This window comes from Pelodiscus sinensis, chromosome 3 (genome assembly GCF_049634645.1).
Source record: "Pelodiscus sinensis isolate JC-2024 chromosome 3, ASM4963464v1, whole genome shotgun sequence".
Taxonomy (NCBI): Eukaryota; Metazoa; Chordata; order Testudines; family Trionychidae; genus Pelodiscus; species Pelodiscus sinensis.
In genome coordinates this window covers 57,554,565-57,577,326 of record NC_134713.1, presented here as the reverse complement: position 1 = coordinate 57,577,326, position 22,762 = coordinate 57,554,565, and the positions used below count along the sequence as shown (strand labels likewise).

Below are 22,762 nucleotides of genomic sequence, written 5' to 3'. Positions count from 1 at the left end.
ATGTGAAATAAATGTCATTTTGTTTTACCTTTTCTTGAAATATCTCATAAGCCCTATGCTGAAAGGGTACATTAATTACATGCAGGGTTACCATTACCTATAAACAATTTAGCTCATATTACCAGGACTAGAAAATTCTGGTCTCCATATTTCTAATGTAAATAAAGTTTTGTTATGTGATGTGGCATACTATATTATGTATCATGTTCAGCCAGCCTAGAAGCAAATGTACAGCCTGATGCTATTCTTACCCTTGTTTTAGACTGGTAACTTCAGTGGAACCATAGCTAATTTACATAAACTTATGTGAGGAGAATCAAGCCCATTGTAAAGTACTTTAAAAATTATTGGCACAAAAGTGCATGTCTTTCAGCTCTTATTTTATATTTTATACAGCTTAGACTAACAAATGTACCAATTTCCTATTTTAATGAACTCTGGTGATAAAGACAGAAATGTTATTTCGTTCAACTAGAGCTGCTCATGCTGAAACCACTCGTGTGTGAGAGTTTCAAATTTGGTAGCAAAAAAGGTGTAATAAAAGATTGATTGGTTTTTATTTGGATGAACTATATTCCATTTTTATCTTAACCCAAATTAATCACATATATTTCAAATTTGAGGAATATTAATGGATGATTTACATGCAGGGAATGTTATGAAGTACACAAATTAGATGGAAAAAAGCCTATTAAATCTTCCACTCCATTTCCCTTCAAATGCAAGATTGATCCCTACAGTACACTGTCTTCTGTTTTGTCCAGTCCATTGCTTAAAATCACAAGCAATGTAATTTCCACTGTTAGTTTATGAGACTCCTTGGACTAATATTTTTCTCTGATAAATATGCTTTTAAAAAGTTTATTTATTTAACCCAATTATGTGAACTAAAAGGAGATGATTGAAAATCAGAAATTCCATCTTGCAAGAAATTCCAACATCTCAATATTTTTTTGTCCCAAATTGGGCAAAAAAAAATTTTTTGTGGCAGATTGAAAAGCTCTGAAAACATTTGATTCAGAAATGTCAGCATTTTGTCTTGACTTTTTAACAATATTTCAATATTCACTCATTTAAACGTTTCATTTTGGTTTATTAAATCAAATTGGAACATTTTTGTTTCAGATTGGTGATGTGTTGAACCAGGTCTGTCCAAACTGCCTCTGTGCCTCAATTCTGTGATGACCAGTAATGGAGCAGCATTGTGATCTGCAATGGTTGTTTTCCTTCTTGCAAGAAGCCAGGATGAATTTTCTCTGAAGTGCAGGCTATGCTGGAAATAAGTTATGTGATCTGGAAGGATAAATACAGACACTGTGGAGCACCAGAGAGACTGATGAATTTGTGGCCAATCCAGGTATGCCTACATTTGGAGCTGGGAGTGCAATTTCCATCTTACAGACACATTCATGCTAGCCTAACAACAGAGGCTTTCTGCTTCTGATGTACTTTTATTTTTTGCCATTACATTTGTGTCTTTGACTAGCTCTTCAAGAAATCCCAAAAAAGTGAAGATTATATTTTTATACCTCTGCCATAGTTTATGTTCCTTTCTATTTTCCTCATTAAAATTTAGCTTCCACTTTTTAAGTGTTGGGCTGCTGTCATGTTTTCTCTGCCACTGGAATGTTAAATTTAATTTAAACAGTGTACCAAGTGGCCCAACTATATTTACTACTTAGACCAGATCCTGTGCTCCACTTAAGACCAAATCAAGAATTGCCTTTGCCCTTGTGGGTTCCAGGATTAGATATTCCAAGAAACAATAATTTAAGGCGTCCAAAAATTTATTTCTACATCACTTCCATAGCTCACATGCACTCAGTCAATATGGGCATAGTTGAAATGTCCCATTATTATTGTTTGTTTGTTTTTTAAATTATAGATTCTCTAATCTCTCTTATGATTTCATGGTTATTATCCCCATCCTGGTCAGGCAGTTGGTAATGTATCCTGGCTGCTATATTCTTACTATTAGGGTGTGTCTACACTGGGCCACTTATTCTGGAAAATCAGCCGCTTTTCCGGAATAAGCTGTGAGCTGTCTACACTGGCCCTTGAATTTCTGGAATAGCAATGATGCTCTACTGTACAAAATCAGCCGCTATTCCGGAAACACTATTCTGCTCCCGCTCGGCATAAGTCCGTATTCCGGAAAAGCTTTTCCGGAAAAGGGCCAGTGTAGACAGCTTTTCCGGAAAAGCAGAAGAAACGGAAAAAAGCAGTTTGGACGGCGGGAGACCCCGCGGACTTCCGGGTAACCCGAGGTCTTAAAGAGCGCGGACGCTAATGGCCGCACGTGGCAGGAGCCCACATGAGACCACCCTTCCCAGCTCTGCCATGTGCCAACTGTGCTGCCCAGCCACCTCACAGCGCAGGCATGGCAGCTCCGGGTGGTCAGCCACCGTCACTCGGGGCAGGGGAGGAATCCCCCAGGGGCCACAAATGCAGGGCCCCATCCTGGACCCCCAGGGAGCTGGAGACCCTCCTGGACTTGTGGGAGGAGGAGGAGGGTCTCCATGACCTGCAGTCCCGCCGCCGGAACGCAGACGTATACAGCCGTCTGGCACGGAACCTGGCCCAGCAAGGACACCCCGGCTGCAACTGAGAGCAGGTGCGGTCGAAGGTGAAGGAGCTGCGGCTGGGGCACGTGCGGGCCTCGGAGGGGAGGGGAGCAGGACCCGATGCCTGCCCCTGTTTTGAGCAGCTGAACTCATTTCTGGGCCAGCCAGCCCCGCAAGCCCCAGCTGTCCCTGTGGACACCTGCCAGCACCCCCCCATCAACTGTCCCACCGAGCCGGAGGAGGGAGAGGACAGTGGCGGCGCGTCAGGAGAGGAGGCCAGCGTTGCCACCCAGCAGGCCCCCTCCAGCAGCTCCTCTGAGGCCGGGGAGGAACCCATTGGTGAGTCTTTGCAGGTTATACTCCCAAAGGGCGGGGGGCGGAAGGTGGGGGGGGGAGAGCCAGGTGCCCGGAGGGGGGAGGGAGAGAGCATGTCACTCAGGCCACGTGAGCTGCACGCTGCGTAGCATGAGGCAGTTAGGAGCACGTGCAGCCTGGTGACCGAGCGGCAGGTGGCTGTGGCAGGCAGCTGCAGGGCACGCCTGGGACCGTGCTGCTCACACACATTCGGCGGGACCAGGGGGAAGAGTGGATGCTGGCTGGAACCGGCCAGGGCCCCAGGGACTCAGCCCAGAGCCCGCTGCTCCACCAAGGGTGCAGCACAGAGAACGGCACACTGTCCCATGCCTGGCTGTGAGGCACAGCCAGCTGCTCCTGGGAAAAGCGCAGTGTCACAGTCCTGTGACCGTGGACCCCCACCAAGCCCCTCACCTGCTCCCGGTGCCTTGGCAGGTTCCCCGAGGGAAGTCCCCACTATGGCCACACCTGTCCCTGGGCTACCGGGCTTGCAGAAGGGATAGTGGGAGGGAGAAGGGCCCCTGAGTTTTGCTGCAAGGATGGGACATCCCCCCACCCAGTCACTCTTCTGGTTCCGTCCAGGAGATATCCCACGCGAGGGGATCTGAGAGCCCAGACCGCCACTGACAGGTGTGCTCCCAGGCACTGCTGTGGGGATGCATCTCGCTCCCTGTCAAACACCAGTGATTAGCCCAAAGCTTTTCACAGTCTCCACCGGCAGGGAGTTCCACAGGTGAACGCAGCACAAGCACCCTCCCGCCCTCCATGGAGCCAGGATACAGACCGGTGCTTACAATACTGGAGGGAGGACCCTACTCCAGGGGTGGTCCTCCTTGCCAACATACAACACGGGAGCAGGAGGGGAACCGAGTGGGCCCAAGCCACACAACTGTGCGGTCACCTGGGCTCCGGGGTGGAGGGCATGAGGTGTGGGGACAGTGGACGGCCTGCCTGACTGACCCGTCCTTTGTTCTCTTCCCTGTAGCAGGACCCAGCACCAGACCCGCGACTCCAGCAGCAGCGGCACCCCCAGCTGCCCAAGCCCGGAGGCCGAGGCTCCGACACCGGGACCAGCTGCTCCGCCGTCATGTCACCGCGGTGGAGGGGATCCAGACCTCAATTGCGGAGCGGGTGCAGGGGGACCAGGAGTGGTGGCAGGAGGGCTGGGCTGCCTTCCTGGAGGAATGCTGCGAGATGCTCGCCACAATGGGCACCCTGATGGCACATTTAGTGCATGCCATCCACTATGTCATGGCCGGACCACATGCCCCCGCCATCCCTCCCAGAGCACAGCCCATGCCCCCTCCTATTCCTGCTCCTCTCCCAGCTCCTGCTCCTCTCCCTGCCCCTGCTCCTGACCCTGACCCTACTCGTGCCCCTACTCGTGGCCACCTCACCGTGCAGCCTGCCCCGACGCGGTCTGCCCAGCGTGGGCAGGTCCGCCCCCGGAGGGGTGCTCACAGGGGCCACCCGTCCCAGTAACTGCCCCCCCTCCGTCTCCCAGTTAAAGGTCCCCCCGTCCCAGTTAAAGGTCCCCCCCTCCGTCTCCCAGTTAAAGGTCCCCCCCCGTCCCAGTTAAAGGTCCCCCCTCCGTCTCCCAGTTAACGGTCCCCCCCCTCAGTCTCCTAGTTAAAGATCCCCCTCCGTTCCAGTTAAAGGTCCCCCCCTCCCTCTCCCAGTTAAAGGTCCCCCCCGTTCCAGTTAAAGGTTCCCTCCCCCCTCCTTTGTAAATAAAAAGTTCTGTTTTCACTTGAATTTTGTGTGGTTATTGTGTTCCTCTAGTAACTGTAAGAAATGATGTGAGATGCCAATTACCCACTTCAATTTAACAGGGTTACAAACTGTGGACAACAAATTCATGACTCTATCACCGGGGGCGGGGAGGGGCTTTTTCAGTGGTCATTGGTTTGTGGCGCATAAAGAAATACTGAGACTTTTCAGTAAAGATGTAAACCACAAACTATAGTTACATAGCAACAAACAAGCACAAATGGTTAAAAGATGCACAGTACAGATTCTGAAACATAGTCTAGGTGCAGGGAGGACGATTGATGGTGTTGCTGGCCACCTCAATCCTTTGGTCCTCCCGGGCCTCAGGAGAGGAAGAGCCAGGAGATCCCTCGACGGAAGATGACAGCGAAGCTGGCCACCTCAATCCTTTGGTCCTTCCGGGCCTCAGGAGAGGAAGAGCCAGGAGATCCCTCGACAGAAGATGACAGTGAAGCTGGCCACCTCAATCCTTTGGTCCTTCCGGGCCTCAGGAGAGGAAGAGCCAGGAGATCCGTCGAAGATGGCACTGACATGAGCCTTCTGCACAAGTCCCAAATCCTGTTGGCTGTTCTTCAGGACAGGCGATGGTGGCCTAAACCCTAGCCTAACTTAAAAGAAAAACCCTAACTACGCCCGACGCACCCGACGAACAGTCACGATGACGGCCGATGTGCTGTGACCCGACGCTTTACTATTGGGGGGGAGGGAGGTAAGGGGAGGAGCTGGGGAAGGGTAGGAGATGGGATGGAGTAGTCTGAGGTGACCCAGGCGACCCTACTATGGGGCTTGGGCAAACATGTCCACCAGGGCCTCTCTAATGCGCATCGCCTCCTGGCGTGCCTGGCGGATGGCAGCTGTGTCGGGCTGGTCCAAGGTCTGTGCCTCAGCTGCCACCCATGCAGGGAGGAATGTTGTGGAGCACGCAGCACGCGGCCAGTACCTCCGTTGCATTTTGCTCACCCATGTCGAGACGGGTGAGCAAACAACGGAAGTGGGCTTTTAAGCGTCCAAAGGCCAGCTCCACTGGGTTTTGGGCCCGGTTCTGGTCCGGCTGCCCCGTGTGGGACTGCATGAGCCAGGGCATCAGGGGGTAGGCCGCGTCCCCGACGACTCAGATGGGCATAGGCACATCCCCGACAGTCAAGTCCCTCCGGGGGAAGTAGGTGCCCGCCTCCAACCTGCGAAACAGTCCTGAGTTCCGGAGGATGCGGGCGTCGTGTGCCCGTCCGGACCAGCCCCCGTTGATGTCCACGAAGTGGCCCCGGTGATCCATGAGGGCCTGCAGGATGATGGAGCAGTACCCCTTTCGGTTCATGAAATGGGCTGCTCGATGCTCTGGGGCCCGGATAGCGATGTGGGTGGCGTCCAGGGCTCCCCCGCAGTTGGGGAACCCGAGGGCAGCGAAGCCAGCCATAGTATCATCCAAGTCGCGCAGGCGGATGATTCGCGGGAGCAGGACATCATTGATGGCGTGGACAACCTGCAGAAGGGTGCAGAGAAACACAAGGGAACACATCACATACAGCCAGGGGTGAGTGTGCGCTCCCTTGGGTCCCCCCCTTGATTCCCTCTGTCCACACACACACACACACACACACACACACACACACACACACCAGGGCCCCCAGGGCTCCCCACCCCCCCCCCACCAGTGGGCCTGTGCAAGGGAGGGACGGTCCAAACCCCTGGAGTCTTGGCTGTCCCTGGGACTGGAATGCAGCACCCTCCCCCCATCCCACTCCCCCTGGGACTTACCTCGATGACAATCACTCCGACAGTGGATCTTCCCACCCCGAACTGGTGTGCCACCGAGCGGTAGCTGTCCGGTGTGGCCAGCTTCTAGAGCGCGATGGCAACCCTCTTGTTCACGGGGATGGGTGCCCGCAGCCGGGTGGCGGTTCTCTGCAGCGCGGGGGTGAGCCAGGTGCACAGCGTCAAGAAGGACCGCTTTCTCATTCTGAAATTCCGGATCCACTGGTAGTCGTCCCATCATCCGAGGACCACCCGGTCCCACCAGTCGGTGCTGGTCTCCAAAGTCCAGATGGGCCTCTCCACAGTGGGGTGCTGATGCCACCCAGTTGCCAGGACCTCCCTGGTGAGGGAGTCCAAGGTGATCTCTGCCTCCTGGTATGTGTACAGCAGGGCACCAGCCTGCAGCACGAGCTCCAGGCACCTGTACAGGTCCAACAGGGGCCCGAGCAGGTACATGGCCACCCACGGCTCCATAGCAGACAGAGCAGGGCAGACAAAACAAAACGCTGGGAAAAGCTGATGGGGGGGCCAAAGGGTGGTGTCCCCAAAACTCACAGGGCAACCACCGACCCTGCGAAGGGTGCCAGTCCCTGCCAGAGGTCCCAAGGCACGGGAGCACGAGACCAATGGCTGCCTGGCGAGACCCCTTTAACCACGCGTCTGGACGGAGCTCTGGCCCCGCCCCCGGAAAGGTCTGGTGGCCTTTGCCTCTTCAAAATGGTTCCGGGCTTTTGCTTTTCCGGAAATGCGCGCCGCCAATTTAGACGCACTTTTCTGGAAAAGCGCATTGTTATCACGAAAACTCCACAGCCAATGTAGACGCTCCTTTTCCGGAAAAACTGAAAACGGAATAGTATTCCGTTTTAAGCATTTCCGGAAATTCATGCCAGTGTAGACGTAACAGTGTATGGAATTAATCTCCTTAGAGATTCTATGGCACAATTTGGTGCATCTAAAATTTTTACTTCATTTGATTCTATGCTTTCTTTCACTCTTCTACCTGCCCAACCTCTTTTGTCCTTCTGATATATTTTCTACCCTAGTATTACTGTCCCATTGATTATCTTCATTCCACCAATTTCTGTGGTGTTTATTATATCAATATCGTCATCTAATATAAGACACTCTAGTTCATCCATCTTATTCTTTAGACTTCTTGCATGTAAGTTGTTTTAAAAAAGTGCCACACTTCAGCTGTCTGCCATTACAATATGTAATTGAAAAGAATTCTTTTTCATTTCACTGTTGGAATTTCATTTTTATGTTTCTTATCAGATCCTATTTGTATTTGAACCTCTTCTACCCTCTCCTCTTTATTATCACACAATGAAATCTCCCCTCCCCTCAGAGATGTCTGCCTTAATCACATGTCCCAGAAAGTCTCTTCTGTGTTCCTTTGTGTCTCTCTTAGCACCTCCAGTTCAGTCACTCTGGTGTCTAAAACTTGTACACAGTCTCTGAGGGCCAGGAACTCCTTGCACTGAATGCACACATATGCCACCTGCCTATAGGGGAAGTAATCATACATGCTGCATTGGGTGCAATAAACTGAATAGCCCTCATTCTGTCACTGGGCATCAGCAGCTCATTCTGTTGTTGACGTTTTGTTTCTCTCAGGGAGTGTTTTTTTGCTTTAATTTTAAAGAATGCTAAGTGTAGCCCCCACTCCCATTCCTCTTCTAAACTGCCCTCTTTTAGGACATTGTTGCTAGCTGTGGTTTGGTATCTTGCTGCATCTTCTGCAACATTGACAAACTTCCCTTGTATAAAGATTTGTTGGTTGCTCACTCCCTCGCTGTGCACTCTTCTTGCGTTGTATATTTGGTCCAATTGCTCCTTTCACATTTTTGTTTTTCCTCTTTACTGTGTCAGGGTATGTCTACGCTGCTGTTTTTTCAGAAAAACAACTGTTTTTCTGACAAAAGCGATGAGGAGTCCTGTGGCACCTTATAGACTAACTGAAGTGTAGGAGCATAAGCTTGTTTGTGTTTTTCTGACACAAACTCGTTAAATCCACACGGAAATCGTGTTCTTTAAAAAAAAAATCAAAAGAACAGAGGGGTTTCTCTGACATTGGTAAACCGCTTTCTATGAGGAAGAAGACTTTTTCCGAAACAGCTCTTTCAGAAAAAGGTGTGTGTGGATGGGGAAGAGGGAGTTCTTTCGAAAGAAGAGGAAAGAGGAAAAGGCACAGGTGCTCTGGTGGCCACTCTGTCCATTGTAATCACAGCTTAAATGCAAGATAGCGTCCATTTAGTGGTAGCTTTTTCGATGTGCTTTTGCTGTGTAGATGCTCTCTTTTGGAAGAGGTTTTTCCGAAAGATCTCTTCCGGAAAAGCTTCTTCTGAAAGAAGCTTACAGTCTAGACTTAGCCTCAGTGTTGTGTCATGCTGTCTCCCCCTGTTCCTTTATGGCAGGGGTGGGGAATGTTTTTTGGGCTGAGGACCAGTGACCCACAGAAAAATCAATCAGGCAGGGTGCAACAGAGGCTGGAGTGCCAGTGCGGGATCCCCGTGGGGCAGGAGGGGGGGAGGGAGTAGGAGCCCATAGCTCCAAGGGCTGGATCCAGACAAGCCGGGGACCACATGTGCATTGAGGGATCAGGCTTTTGTGGCCTATTGGAGAAGGAGGGTGAATTTTTACTCCAATTTATGTTCAAAATGACATGATACTACTCAAAGGTATTTTGGGGCTGGACTATAAATATGCTGCTCATTCATTGGATTGGTGATATTTTGTTCTACCCTGAGTCAATAATGAAGGGGGATTGCCTCTTGAGAGGGAAGAAGAGAGTGGATTCAAGAAGAGTAATAAAACAACAGCTTTGCACTTCAAAAGGTCTAATACAATAGTGTTCCGGGGATGTGTGTGTGTGTTTCTTGAAGTCTGAATATTTTAATGTGCTCATTTTGTGGAATGAGCTTTGAGCATATTTACTTCTTTAATGGCACTTGGCAAATGTTTTATCATTATCTTTTGCTAGGTTTGCAGTTTGACTGGAAGTAATCTTGACAGCAGACAGTCAACAGATATGTTGGAGGATTTTTGCTGCTTTGAATGCATTGTGCTATATTTACTGCACTTCATAGCTTGAGTATTTTATCTCAGTAGAATTCTGTTTGTGTGGGGAAAATATATCCACCAAATATAGAACATGTTCTCCTTACAGATTGAGGCTGGACCATTTGTTCTGTCTGGGTTCAGATGCTGTATTTTATTCTTGCAAACCATGCTTGAAGTGTTCTCATTGTTCACTGCATCTGAAGTTTGCTTGTCAAGCAGGAAGATAAAGAACAACTGGATGAAAGGAGGGATAATTCAAAAGAGACTCATGTAGATGTATAGAAACATTGTAAAAAGAGTGATGAGGGTGGCAAAGATTAAAACAAATTATACAAAAGGCATCTGAAAAGATAACCACTAACCTTTTGTTTGTGCTTTCCCAATAAATGTATAGGATTTTTTCTGACTTCCACTGCAGACATAGTTTAAACTGAGAAGAAAGAAATATATGGTCAGAGAAGATCACAGGAATTCATTATGGACTTCCAAAGAAATAAAAAAAGACACTTCAGGAAATATTTTTCAGACAAGATGGCATAGAGTAGATTCATGATCACAATAAATTTTGGATATGCTTGTAGTAGAGATAACAACAGTAAATGCATCTGTAATGAAGGCTACACATTCCTGAATGCAGTTGGAGTGGGAGGAATATCTCCTTACTGTATTGTTAACCAGCCCATGAAATACAAGGTCTGTTCCATTTCAGGGGAAAGTAATGGACTTTTTGTCATAAATCAAAATTGGCAAAAGAAAAAGAAAAACCTGTGATGCTTTTAGGAGCAGGTGGAAAACCAAAAAGGGACACACTATTAAAAATCTAAAGAATGTAGAAAAAATGAAGAAAATAGTGAAGTCATGGGAGTTTTGTTGTTGGTTCAGTAGGGCCAGGATTAGACTGCATAAACAGATTGCAAAAAGCTAAGTAATAAAAGCATAGATTAAGGCATTTAAAATGTATGCTTTAGACAGGTGTTGAAGTTAACATTTCTTGTCAACCACTGTCAGAGAGAGAGGAAGAAAACCAAAGAGATCAAATAAAGAGAATCAAATTTTGTTAATCCATTTTCCATCTTATTTCTTAGGTAGGCAGGATAGAAATTTGACACAATCCTTTATTGTATATTAAAAAAAATTACATTAATTCTATTACCTGATCCTCTGTTTTCTTGCATATAATCAGATGTAGTAAGTGGTAGTGTCACAAACCATCCAAAATACAGGACTATGTAGCACTTTAAAGACTAACAAGATGGTTTATTAGATGATGAGCTTTCGTGGGCCAGACCCACTTCCTCAGATCAAATAGTGGAAGAAAATAGTCACAACCATATATATCAAAGGATACAATTAAAAAAATGAACACATATGAAAAGGACAAATCAAATTTCAGAACAGAAGGGGAATGCGGGGGGGGGGGAGGGTAAATGTCTGTGAGCTAATGATATTAGAGGTGATAATTGGGGAAGCTATCTTTTAGCTCACAGACATTTACCTTCCCTCCGCCCCCCCCCCCGCATTCCCCTTCTGTTCTGAAATTTGATTTGTCCTTTTCATATGTGTTCATTTTTTTAATTGTATCCTTTGATATATATGGTTGTGACTATTTTCTTCCACTATTTGATCTGAGGAAGTGGGTCTGGCCCACGAAAGCTCGTCATCTAATAAACCATCTTGTTAGTCTTTAAAGTGCTACATAGTCCTGTATTTTGTTTCAGCTACCCTAGACTAACACGGCTACATTTCTATCACAAACCATCCAGTTTGCAGTGAAAGCTAATGGAGTTTTCTGATTACCCATGTGTGTTTTTATGAAATAAAGTTAATGGAGATTGGCAATAGCTTTTTACATATTTGTATTAGCTCACTTGTGAATTCCTCTTGAGTAGAAGCTACCAATTGTGCCAAATTGTGTTCAGGTATCTAACTACTACCCATTGGAGACTGCAATAAATGGATTTGCCTGTGAATTCCAGTTTCAGTGCTTTTCACTGACAAACTACTCCACAGACATCAGTAGAATTTATTTGTGATGTTAGAAAACTACATTGTAAATCATTTATAAATAAACATATTTTCATGCAAGAAAGCAAAATGAGTATGTCAAGCAGAAAAGCAACTGGGCAAGACAATTGCCTCATTGGAACTGACATGTTCTATGATAACAATGTTATTACTGTCATTTTCAGTGAAACTTCAGGAAACTGTTAATAGAGTTACAGTTCTGATCAGCCAGTCCTTCAAAACACTATTTTTCACCATGTACCTGTCTGAATTGAGTTCATTAGGCAGGTGGTAAACAGTGGCTGTACTTCCCATTCACAAGCAAAAAATTCAACTAACATGTCTGCAGGATATCAAACTCCTGTAAGCATGAGTTCCACTGAAGTTGCTGAAACAAAAGTTTTACATTGAGACTGAGAGCTCACTCTCTGCTGAGCTCAAGGTTTGGCTTTGGTGTGTATAACACAATGTTGGGCTGATGTGAATCACCAGAAATAAATGAAATGGGAATTTGAGAAGAAATACTGTACTGGGGACCAAAACATTGTCAATGTAACTTGTGTAAGAGTGGGAGGTCTGTGGGTCAGGTGTGAAGCATTGTTAAGCCTGTAAGTCTGTCCTGGAGGTCACAGAAGTCATGGACTCCATTATTTTCTGGGATCTCTGTGACTTCTGCTGGTGTGGCCGATCCCAGGGCTGCCCAAGCAGCTGGCCCCAGGACAAGTTCCTTGCATGGCCCATAGCCAGCTGCACGGGACATCCCAGGCAGCTGGTCCTGGGGATGCCTGAGCAATGGCTAGTGCTGCTGTTCTCAGGGGCCACCCAAGCTCTAGTCTCAGTTCCAGCTCCAGACACTGTCAGAGCAGCCCTCCAGGGGGCCTCAAAGCAGTGAGCAGCCTGGGGCATTCAAGCCCCCTACCAGAACAAGAGCCAGCTGTCAGTCCCTGGGGCCTCCCACAGCAACATCAACCCAGGGCCCCAGCAGCTGAAATTTAGTCAGGGTATTTTTAGTAAAAGTCAAGGACAAGTTATATGCCTATTAGTGTTTTGTTTATTGCCCTTGACCTGTCTGTGACTTTTATAGAAATACCCTGACTATATCTAAGCCTCAATGATTGTGTATGCAGTGTGCACTATTTCTGTATTAGCACATGGGCTAAAGATAATGATATACTGTGCATCTACAACAGAAGCTCACAGGTAAACTTCCAAGCAGACTAATCTTTATAGTTTACAGACACCCTTGAGTACTCCTAATGGGAAAGCTTGCTCCATACATTTATCAGCTTTTACTACCACCTGTGCTAAGGGCTGCTAAAGTTTCTGCTGGTTGCTCAGGGCACTTTGTTTGCAAGTTTCTCTCATTCCATGACGCTGTCAAGCAGCTAACATGTTATATATCCTAAAGGATCAATGTCTCTGTGAGAGCACCTTTCCTTGAATACAGACCTGGCCTCTACATGAAACAGCATATTGAGCCATGCTGCTGATAGGCACAGTCATATTTTCTTCATGTGATTTTCAGTTTCTGTCAGCTGAGCAGTTTGTATAACTGCTTCCAACTGCTCAGATTCTGACAGATTTTCTTTTCTAAGTAACTCTAGAAGTGAAATTTGACCTTTAATGGGGACTTTACTTGATTATAACTGAATTTTTTGTTGTAAAGGGGTAAAATCACTATTTTTATAAGTTCAGTCCAATTTGCTGGACTGATTTTCAACAATCAAGAGAGAGGCTGAGTTTGGTAAATGGGTACTTGGATTTAAAAGCAGAACATATAAGCCTTTTACACGGGCTCAAAGAAATGGGGTTTTGTTTGCCAAATGTGATACTTTCTTTTCTTTTAATTGATATGTATTATTCGGGAGCCTTACATTGCTCAAAAACTATTTTATTTTAATCTTTATTTTTAAAACACTTCAAAAGTGCCATATATGTATGTTATACTAAATCTTCTGGGCATCAGAGTGTGTACCAATCTTCTCCTTCATTGCCCTAGCACAACTTAGAGTAGGACATAAATAGCTAAAATTAGGCTAACTACTATGGATCTACAGAGAAAACTAGTAAAGGTCAGATCAGGTAAAGCTATCATATATTAACTAAGCCTCACTTAGACTTGACTACTTTTCCTGGTCAAGAAAAAAACAAAGTAGGGCCTCTTAATACTAGGATCATGGCCTGGGGTTCGAGGCTGAAGCACTAGAGACTTTTTTTTTCTATTCTAGAACCAAGATCTTCGAGAGAAGGCACATGAGAAGCACCAAGAGTCAAGTTAATTCTTGTAACATGACATCGTGTTTTCCCCATAATTTTCTGTGGACCTAGAATGTCCTCCCAAAATTGGTTTAGCAAGCATTTTACCTACCCTCCTTTCCAATCTTTCTTTCCAGTCCTCCTCGAGACCTGACTGTAATGCAATGCCCACAACAAGTAAGTTGAAAATCTTTTAAGACATTTATTTATCTTACATTTTAAAGTACTTATGGAATAACTCCACCAAGCTGGGCATGCATCTTTGTTTGAGTAGCTGCAAAGTTCTGTTACTCTCATCCCTCCTGTTTTGGTCTCATTTTTGTTATATCTCACGGATGGGCAACCATGAATAGTGGATGAGCTATATGAGTGGCCCTTCTTCACCAGACTAGGCTGTAGCGGCCTGTGATCCACTGGGGTACCACTTGCAGCCCATGAACTTGCTGGCTGTCCCCTCCCCAATGCACTTCTTGTGCACTGGGCTGGAGTCCCACACATATCTGTTCGTCCTCCTCCTCCCTACACTTTCAGAGAAGCCGTAAATTGCCTGATTTGTGCTTTGTCCTCATGCCTCAACCTCCCTCCTAGAGATGGAATACCATGAACAACTGATTCCTCTGAAAGTGCTGGGACTGAGTGGAGAAGCATAGGAAGTGCAAGGCTCTAGTGCCCCAGTGCGTGAGGCATGTGGGGGAGGTGGGTAGCAGGGGATCCGTGGTTAGCAGGTGGAACCACGTGTTGTCTACTGCTGTTATATATTGTTCAGTTATGCACCTCGTGGGACAGGGACCCTGTGTTATTAATTTGTGAAGTGAGGTTGTCACGTTACTGGATCTTGAGGGGAGCAGCCAGATCACTGATGCACCCATAGGTGGAGGTGTTGGCCCCAAAAATGGTATAGAAGGGGGCCATGTGAGGTATTGAATAGAAGCTTACTGTCTGATAACCCTATGTACGCTGTTCATGTGTTTGTATAATGTCTGTGTGTGCAATTATTAGCATGTACTTGTATGGATACTGAAGATTTCCCTGCATGTGGTTGAGATTGGGCAGGGCCAGGCCTGTGGACATGCTAATTAGCGAGGCCCTGTGAGACAATGGCACTCAATGGGCCAAGGACACACCTAAAGAATGGGGGCTGTCACCTGAGAACTGCCAGCAGGGAACACAGAGATTGGCCGCTGGCTAGGTGACCTGCTACAGCCAAGAAGGGACCAGGAAAGAGGTATAAAGAGGCCATGTGGTTGATGCCATCTTGTTCTCAGCTCAGCACTTCATCCCAGAGGCAGCATTGCAGGGATGGAAGAGCCGGAAAGACCTGTGAACCCATCCTGATTCTAGGATGTGCAACAAGGACTTTTAAACCAGCAGCTGTAACATCTCTGCTAGAGCCTGCATCAAGGACTGGGAGATTCGGTGCATGTAACATACTATTCTTTAATAAACTTACTCTCATGCTTTTCTTTCTTGTGATAATAAACCTTTAGATATAGATTCTAAAGGATTGGCCCAGCATGATTTGTGGGTAAGATCCAGAGGGTAAATTGACCAGGGATCTGTGGCTGGTTTCTTGGAACTGGACAGAACTTGTTCGGGGTAGGTGGGATTGGGTGCTAGGACCCCCCCACCTGTGTATGAGGCCCGTGGCCATCTGGGGCACGGATATTGCTGGGGTGTCGGAGGGGTTTTGCTCATGAGGCTTCAGGCAGGCAGCTGAAGCGCTCTGTGGGACTGGTTTGTGGCCTGTTTGGAGAGGTCACCAGTCTGGGGGCTGTAAGGAGCCCCGGATTTGAGCAATTTGCCCTGAGCAGACACCCTCAGCTGTGCCCAGACACGGCCCGGTCCGTCACAGAGGTGCCTATAACTCTTTTGGAAAAAAATACCTCCCCAATGGTGCTAATACAAAGTCCTGAATGAGGAAAGGGGATGAATTGTGGCTAAAGCTCTGGCACAGGACTCAGAAGAGAAGGTGTGGCAGTGCTCTTTCACCCTGGAACAGCCCCTTGCTTTGGGGCAAGATGTTGGTTTTATCTTTGGCTCCAGTTTCTCCTGCAGGCTGCCTTCCTCAGACCCCAGCTCTTCAGTGACTCAACCCTCCAGCTTTCTCACCTCAGTGCAGCCCTTTACAGTCAAGCCCCAACAATAGTTCAAACAAATAATTCTTCTGTCTTCTTGGGCCATTGAAGTCTTTTCTTCTCCACTTGCAAATACTGTCTCAGGGCCCCATCCCACAGAAGCTGCTCCTGTGAATTTCATCCCATAAGAGAGTCCTGCCTTCTCTTCTCTACGTCTTGCTCTCTTTGGGTATGTCTACACTGCATTCCTCTTTCGAGAGAGGAATGCAAATGCTGAGGAATGAAATTGCAAATGAAGCGTGGATTTGAATTTCCCGGGCTACATTTGCATAATCCCGTCCGGGCGCTATTTCAAAATATCCTATTTCGAAAAAAGAAATGCTGTCTAGATGTGGTTATTTCAAAAGAAAACGCTTCTTTTGAAATTACCATTACTTAAGGGTAATTTCGAAAAAAGGGTTTTCTTTCGAAATAACTGCGTCTAGACAGTGTTTCTTTTTTTGAAATAGGGTATTTAGAAATAGCGCCCAGAAGTGATTATGCAAATGAAGCATGGGAAATTCAAATCCGTGCTTCATTTACAATTTCGTTCCTCTGCATGTACATTCCTCTCTTGAAAGATGTACCTTTTTCTATGGCTTGCCACATGGTACCAATCCTGTGTCCATGGCCTTCAAGGGTGCCATTTCGGGACAGTTGGGGGTCAGCAGCCATGCAGTCTGGGACACAGTTTGCTTTTCATCCTGTTCCTGAGATGCTGAAGGAGTGAGGTGAAAGTGCTTCCATTCTGTGCATGCCTCTCACACTTGACTGGTGAAGGAAGGTCACCAGCCAGGTGTAAGAGGCATGCTCAGAATGGAAGCACTTTCACCTCACTCCTTTAGCATCTCAGGAACAGGATGAAAAGCAAGCTGTGTCCTGGAGAGCACTGCTGCTGCCCCCCGACCCTCCCAAAATGGCATCCTTGATGGACTTCTTTGGGTTTCTAACCCCAGTCCTTTTATGGAGAGGCATGTATATGTGGTTTTCTTCCACAGTCTTCTTTTAAGGCCTAGCTCCACCTCCTGCAGCCAAGAGGCAATAAGTTAATTAGCTATCCCTCAAATCTGTAGCATAATTAGTTGGGGTTCCATCCCTTACCTTGCAGGTGATTGGGGGTTAAGCCACATCATGGGTGGGTTCAAAATCCACATATCTTTGGCGAGATCTTGAGTAAGCCATTTATTCCCTAATTTAACAGAATATTGGCTCAGGGTTTGAGCCTACTTCTCCCTTCTATTGGTCTGATTTAGGTCTTCAAGAACTCTCAACCTAAGTCCAAGAGCTGTGCAAGAAGATGTCAGAGCCCAAAGCCTGTCATTTTGCTTTGTGGATGCAGGTTAAGTCACAGATCCTAATCAAAAAGTCTTTGTCATGCAATATGAAGGCATTGGCATAGCTGTGGGGAGATCCTAGTCCAGCCATTGTAAACACAGACTTACAATGCAGTGCGGGTCTGGGAAATATTGAGTTCACAAGCTCAAATTCTACAGTCCCAGATTTACAATGCAGAGTAGACATAACCTCTGTGCCTTAGGTCCTTACCTGGGATGTATCCTTTCTCTGAGCCCTTATTTGTCTAGTATATTTAGACAAGCATTCTGTCATCAAGACTGCCTCTTACAGTGTATACTAATTCTCATTCTTTTTCCAACCCAATGACTAAATGTTTTATCCTGTGATTGGATGGGCTATTAGTGTTAAATTCTCACTATTCTAATTATTTAAGCTTAATGCTTTATGTTGTGAAAGAATCTGTTCATTTGTGGGAACATTAAAAATGCATTTTTATACTGAGCGTTCTCAAATTCTTAAGTGCTAGTGTAGTGCTGACAGACAGAGCTGAACCTGGGACCTCTGGAACTTAGTGCATGAGCCTCCACAGCATGTGTTAAAAGCCAGCTAGCTCGCAGTTAAAGCGGTAGAAGAAACTTATTCTTTCTCTCTCTAGTGGCCTAAGTACTACTACATGGGACAGTGAACCATACCCAGTAGATGTGAGGTTACAGTAGTACAAAATATCAGAGTCAAGGTGGCTGCTGTTACACCTAAAAAGTTGAGATAATAGATCACCTGGCCTACATACCACTTCAACTCATTCTTAAGGTTTAATACTGTGCATACAGCTTTCTGCCTTTAGCCTTTTTGTAGATCTGACTTACAGCTTGATTCCCATAAAACATTGAGCAATGACCAGCAGAAAACACAGTATGGCAGCAGAAAACTAATCCAGTCACAATATGACCATCCACTGCAACTTCAGATGTCAGTCATGAAGTCAGAGTGAAGCCAACAGGCGATGCTTGCTTATTGAACTCCCTGGTGTCATATACTTGCTGGAATGTTGTAGATTAGGCTGAGCTAACACTTAATTCTAAACCCCTCTTTTCAGTTGATTATAACTATTATAGAGGCACTCTAGAAATTTCAGTCCACTATCAAGCCAGATTTGAGTTCTTTTGAACCGTTCAACAGAAAATCCATGTGAATGTTTTTTAGTTGTATGAACATCAAAGTAATATTGTTTTCTGCTGTTCAAACACTTTTTCTGTAATGTTATAACTCTGAGTTCTTTTTAAAACTTCAGATGCGGAAAATGGGTAGTCCTGAGTGATGGTTTTGTGCTTAATCATGCTTGAGGAAATTTGATTTGGAAACATTTAAGAAAAGGACATTTGAAAATAGAGTGTGTTGCTTTCTTGATATCAAGCAAGAAATATAGCATGGTTTGGATGTCTGTAGGTGTGTATATTTGCATTAACAGCTGATGGATGTTGAAGGTATGTTATTAAATTCAGTGTCCACCATTAAAATATTTACAGTTGCTATTTGCAAGTAATTGTTATCATTCATATTACCATTAATTTTTATAATGTTAAAATTATATTTAATTTTTTTATCTTGGGTGAGGATGGTTTAACATCATATTCCTGTTAAAGTTCACATTTTCAGTCTTTACTTAAATCCCTCAAATCTTATGACGCTTCCAAAAATGTTGTACAAAAACAGTTAAACATAGTATTCAAGCATAAGGAAATGTGTTTTGACCCTTTAAGGGCAGGTTCTAGTGTCAAGGCATTCTGGGATTTGTAGTGTAGTGGGACTATGGAAGCTATATGCCACAAAGGATCTGGGATGAATGTGTATATTTAAGATAATTGCTATACCTGTTAGGGGAGGGGTGTTTCTACCTAAATGGAGAAGGACTTGCATTTGGATCTCTACAGGCAAAGAGTATGAAGAACAGCCAAAATGCTTGGAAAAGTATCCAAAGAAATGTGTTTTCAGCTGGTAACCCAAGACTGATGAAAAGATTGGAGACAGGAAACTCTACTAATGGGATTTTGAAGAAGAGCTGTTTGTAAGCCCTTGTACTGAGGGGTGAAGGCTTGCTTGTGTCAATGTCCGCTTTTGAATCCCTGGGCCAAGGGGTGTGTAGAGCCCCATATTGAGAGATGGACTTTTCATTACCCTAAGAACAAAGCCGTCAGGGGTTTGGCAAGAAAGCTGAACTACCTTGTCTGGAGGAGTAAAAGTGAAGCGGTGGCCCTCCTGATGGCAGAAGGTTCAGAGATCTTCTTTCACCAAGTTATACAATTATTTAATAAGAGGTAAGGGTAATATTTTATTAAAGTATGAAAAGTTCAACTATGAAACTTTACTACTATGCAGTTGACCTAGGAGAAAATTTAGATGGAGAAAAAAATCATCTTTATCTTTAAATTGTTTTGAACTACTGGAAAGGTGACAAACTGAAAAGCTTCTTTCCCCACCCCCTTCTTCTGTATTTATTTTGACTCTGCATATCCTAAACTCAAAACTCTGGTCATCTGAAGAAGTGGGCTGTGCCCATGAAAGCTCATGATACCATCTACATGTTTTGTTAATGCTATCAGACCATTTGTTGTTTTTAAAGTTTATTTGAAAAGCTTTTGACAGATCACACAACTTCTAATACTGGGTTTAACTAATTTGTTTGAGCTGGATGATAGCTTTCTCTGTATATTTAACTACTGTCATAATTTCCCTTCCTTTAACATATAGGTTTAAAGTGTATTTTGTATTAACTGTCTGTGGCTAGTTCACAGAACACTTTTACTGCTGCTATCTGCTGGAGCTACTCATTTAGCTTAAGTGGTAGAGATTTATGCTTTGGGGCTGACAGTTCTGGTTCAGACTTCCATGATGCCCCTCAGTGAAGATTTTTGCTGTGTTTTGGGTGAATGGAAGGACTCTCCTTAGCACCTTGCTTTGTAGTTATACTGCTTTTTCTTAAAGTCTTGTCAGGGGAAGGCAATCTGCATGGTCCAGTTCTTGTGAAATTGTGAACAGACATCTTTACTGTGTGCTAATGTACATTATCATTTTTTTCTTTGATCAAATACTTTCATATGTATAAAGTACTTGAACTCCATAAACTTCTTTGTATGCCACCTAATCTAAATGTAAAATTAGAAAACCTGAGTATCAGATATGAATGTAAGTGTACCCTGGGCTGCATAAATTATGCCTTCAGAGTGACCTCTGTTAAATGTGAGTGAAAGAGGACTGCGATATTATTCAGTGTTCAATCACTCTCAGATGAGTGTTTTTGAAGCAAAATCGGCTTATGTAATGCTTAACTCCTGCTCTAGGCTTGTTGCCAGGAAGTGGCACGATTTGAATCTTTTCCTCTTGTAAAATTTCCTTTCCTAGTCATTTATACTTACTGACCTTTTAGTGAATCGAATAAAAAAGCGATAATATCTGAGTCACAGTTATTACTTCCTCATATAAACATCATACATTATTTAAACTGAACCCCAAATCTTTCCCTCCTGAGTATGGTATGTACAAAGGGTCTCAAGTTTAGTCCTGCCTCTTTATAGAGGAAATGAATCGGGTACAAAACATGGGAGCAAGGTTCACTCCTCAATCAAATATTTTGTTTGCTTTCCCTCAGGTACTCTACTCTTTCATGATATAGGATTTCCATCTCCAGGAATGCTTAATACCTATCTGGAGTCTAAATACTAAGGCTCAAAACATCCATATGAATCCCAGAGGAGCAGCCAGTGGTTTTCCTTATACAACATTGGTTGACTTTATATATATTTTCTTGACCTGCTCTATGTTAGTGATAGTTTTGCTCTCTGAGTAGGAAGCCTGGGTGAAATGCCTTCAACCAGAAGTTCTTTTATTGGTACTGAATTCACAGTATATAACCGGTGTCTGGCTTGTGCACTTAGGGGATAGTGCTAGAGCATGTGACTGAAACCTTAGGTAGCAAGGATAAATTTTTTAATGTAAACAGCACAACATTGGAAAACTTGTTATGGCACATGCACTGTTTTGGAGCAGGACTTGGAACTTTCTGATCCTTAAGTATTTTGATATTTTAAGCTCATTGGTGCTTTAAACAACTAATGAAAAACACAAACTAGAATATAGGAGAAAATGTGCCTAGATAATTCCTACAGATCATTAATGAAAACTCCCACAGAGAGCAAGGTGGTGCCATGGTCACCTACCTCCACTGAAGCTGTGTCCTTGGCATTTGGGAAGGGAGTACTGCTGCAGAGACACAGCGCTCTCATGTGAAGGCCACTTGCCTCCTGTTTGTGGAACAATAAGAGGAAGGGTATAGGAACGGAGCACTGGATTGCAATTTTTGTTCTCCATGTCCTTGTGTCCTGGGTGTAGCTGACTAATTAATCAATTTTCCTTAGCATGATCCTGAAACCAGGTGAAGATAGACAGTCTCCCATCCAGCTCACCTGCAGGACCTGATTGGGTTAACCTGCTTTGAACATGCCTAATTCTGTACAAAATAGGGGTGTGTGTGGCGAGGAAGAGGTGGAGGAGGCAGCAGCAGGAGTAGTATCCTTCTGCATAGCCTTTAGCACAGTAGTTAGGGAACTTACCTGGGATCTGGAAGTTTGTGGTCCAGTTTCTCTCTCTGACAGATGATTTGAAAAGAGGTTTCACATCTCTTCAGAGAGCACTCTTAAGTACAGGGCTCTAGAGTCATTCACATACTCTCTTTACCCCCAATTAGTATTTAATAATATAGTACAATCTGGAATGGCTGCAACAGGAGACACTGGGAGCCCTACATCACAATAGCTCATAGTTCAGTGGCTGGGTCACTCACCTGTGAGGTGGGAACACTCTATTCAAGTTCCTTCTTCCTATCAAGCAGAATGGGGACTTAAACCAACGTCTCCTGCATTCTGGGTGAGTACCTTAAATACTTGGCTAAAGCTTGTAAGGGAGGCATTGAAATGATTATGTCCTTTTGTAGACCCAGCCCAAAATCTTTAAAATGGGAAAATGTCATTGGTCAGATGTACTGGTTTTACAAAAGTAATTTGGGTCACGTGTAAGATCTGATGTTTTAATATGGTGGTTAAAACACAGATTGGATTTCAAGTTGAAAGTATCAGTCAGATGGCATCATCTTTGTCCTCATTTGGATAGTCACTTTCTGCTAGTTTTTGAAGAGGACAAGATAGTAAATTAAAATCTTTTATTGGGCTGTCTTCTGCTGGTGGATCAGACAAGCTTTTGAGCTTCAAAGAGTTCTTCTTCTTCAGGTTTGTAGAAGGTTACCAGAGTGTCTGAGCTAAATACAAAGTAATACAGACTGTTAAACATAAGAGGTTTGTACACGCTGTAGGAAACTACTTAAACTCAAGTGGGCATTAAGGATTAACAGACAATAGGGTATATACAAAATTGTTGTAATGAGCCATAAAACCAGTGTCTGCGTTAAGTCCATTGTTTCTAGAAGAGTTATGAATTTAAATGCCCACCAAAAGAGGTTGGTCTAATAAAAGATATTACCATACTTTCCTTATCACTCTAATATCTGGGGCTAAAATGACATTGGGAAAGTCTGTGAAT

General features: G+C 44.9%; 2 long non-coding RNA genes across 2 annotated transcripts in view; one reads left to right on the top strand and one right to left on the bottom strand.

Moving 5' to 3' along the window:
• The window catches only part of LOC142827594 (uncharacterized), a 66,916-nt gene extending 51,717 nt beyond the window's left edge, over positions 1–15,199 (top strand). Inside the window, exons 4-5 of the long non-coding RNA XR_012902278.1 lie at positions 1,126–1,357; positions 13,736–15,199. This is a non-coding gene — a long non-coding RNA (uncharacterized LOC142827594). The remainder of the gene's footprint in view (positions 1–1,125; positions 1,358–13,735) is intronic.
• LOC142827593 (uncharacterized) lies at positions 1,158–21,916 on the bottom strand. Its single transcript, XR_012902277.1, has 3 exons — positions 21,781–21,916; positions 9,866–9,933; positions 1,158–1,293 (listed from the first exon to the last, which is right to left on the bottom strand). It is a non-coding gene; the product is annotated as an uncharacterized LOC142827593 (long non-coding RNA).
• Positions 21,917–22,762: the final 846 nt, after the last annotated feature.